Here is a 2,595-nt window from a genome sequence, read left to right on the forward strand (position 1 = left end):
AACACCTATGGCGTCCGCGTGCTATCTAGATAAAGATGAAAAGGGAAAAGCAATCGAGGTAACCAAATATCATGGGATTATCAGCTCATTATTGTATTTAACTGCGAGAGTCCCCGATATTACGTTTAGTGTTTGTATGTGTGCTAGATTTCAAGCTTTATCTAAATATTCACATTATACTGCTGTAAAACGAATCATGAGATATTTAAAAGGAACAACTAATATGGGATTATGGTATCCTACGGATGCCTTATTACCCTTGGTAGGGTATTCCGATTCCAATTTTGCGGGGTCTAAGTTGCATCGGAAAATCACTAGTGGGACTTATCATTTACTTCGTAGTTCCTTAGTTGCATGGCACAGTAAAAAACAAGTGTGTGTTGCTTTGTCCACCGCCGAAGCGGAATACATTGCCGTCAGTGTGTGTTGCGCTCAAATCCTTTAGATGAAGCAGCAACTTAAGAACTTTGGACTTAACCTAGAAAAGATTCCTATAAAATGTGATAGTACAAGTGCCATAAACCTATCCAAGAATCCCATTTTGCATTCTAGAACCAAGCATATTGAAATTAGACATCATTTCTTGCGTGACCGTGTACAAAATGGCGATTGTGTGCTTGAATTTGTTGAAACATCTAAGAAATTGGCTAATATTTTCACCAAGCCTCTCTCACGAGATACTTTCAATGTTCATCAAAGAGAACTTGGAATTCTTGATGAAAATTATCTTGATTAAAATCGTCTAAAAATGTTATTATATGCTTCGCGTGATTAATGTCTTATATGCTTCAAAATGTATATTTTTTATGAATGCATTACACTCCTATTATGACTCATGATCTTGTGTGACAAGCTGGAAATGTATATGTGTTTGAGTAAAAATTGCTTGATAAATGTTAGAAATCTTTGCATGCTTTTAAAATGCAAAAACCTCTTGATTCTGCAAATTTGATGTCAGTTAATCGATTAACTATCCTTCTTAATCGATTAAAATGAGTTCCAGTAGCAAACTATCTACTATTGTTGCACTTCTATGTGGCTAATTTTCAGGATTTTATGCTGCTTTGTAATTTCGAGACATATTTTCTCTTTGCTTTCTAAATTGTAATTCTAACTATCTATTATTGCTGCACTATTATGAACTATACGTATGCCATTTGAACTTAAATCGTTTCTATTGTGGTTTCATTTTGCTTATATATGTCAAATATAGCATGATTGCATGTTTAATGGTTCTTGATCATGTTTGGTTATATGTATATCTTATGTTTGATTGAGCCTGTTGTTTGAATGCTATAATGTAAATGCTTGATCATTCCATGCTTGATTGGTTCATGTATAACCCTCCATGCCATTAAATCTGTCATATTGTTGTATTATGTTGGTTTAATCGATTAACCTGTTATTTTAATCGATTAAATGCTTGTAAATGTGTGCACTTGTTCAATTCTTTCATCAATTGGTTAATTAATTACATTCCCAACATTAATTGATTAATTATAGTTTGAGTTCACATCATATCTCTTCTTACTTTTGACCAAAATTTCATTTAGTTTATCTTTTTGATAATGTCAAAAGGGGAGAAAGGTTGTTTTGTTGTTTAATGTGTGCAGCTTGTAAATAATATTCAGCTTTTGTTGTCTAGCTATGCCCTTTAACTTTGAAATCAACAACCATGCATTCTGTGATCATCTTCAAGTTATGCATCAAAACAAAATTTGGTGTTGAGTATGTCATCATCAAAAAGGGGGAGATTGAAAGTGTAATGTGTCAAGATAGCACTTAGCTTGCCTATGTTTTGATGAAGACAAATGACTTAGTGAATGCTTAAAGACAACTCAACAAATCAACATGCCAAAGATTCAAGAGCTTCATGTCTAGACTAGAATCTTAGATGTGTCTTAGTTATTGAGTCTAGGTTAGGTAAACCTAGATTCAAATCTCACAAGTTCTAAAAACTATCATATCATTTACATGAGACATGCCATCTAGTTTATTATATGTTCATGCATTAATCATACATGTTATTTGTGCATTTTAGGCATAACATAAAGGTAAAACATGTATAGTTGATAAGCATAACATATAGGTAGTTTACGTTATCAATTAACATCTTAACTGAAAATATGTCAGTTAATCGATTAAGTGAAGCTTTAATCGATTAACGTGAAAACAGTTTTTAACAGTTTCAACATATAACTGAAAAACAGAATTCAGTTACTCTTTAACAGCCCATTAATTGATTAACAGGCAACATAATCGATAATTGGGTGCAAAACAACTTTTCTATATAAACTATGTTTTAACACCATGCTTAATTCATTCATTCATTTTAGAATTGCTAAGTTGCATATTTTCGTATTCTTTGTATATCATATAGGCAGAGAGAATTGCATGTGAGATTAGAGTGAGATAGTATTATGCTTAGGGATTAACATGTCATCCATTACATATGATCAAATGTGTTCATCATTCTATCTTGTTGTTGCACGATTCTTTCATTACTGTTTAGAGATTTATTAAGGGTAGAAATTACATGTTCTTCATGATTCTGATCTTATACATATTCATAGTAATTGTGAGATTTGTATAGGG

The sequence above is a fragment of the Lupinus angustifolius genome, chromosome LG03 (genome assembly GCF_001865875.1).
Source record: "Lupinus angustifolius cultivar Tanjil chromosome LG03, LupAngTanjil_v1.0, whole genome shotgun sequence".
Taxonomy (NCBI): domain Eukaryota; kingdom Viridiplantae; phylum Streptophyta; class Magnoliopsida; order Fabales; family Fabaceae; genus Lupinus; species Lupinus angustifolius.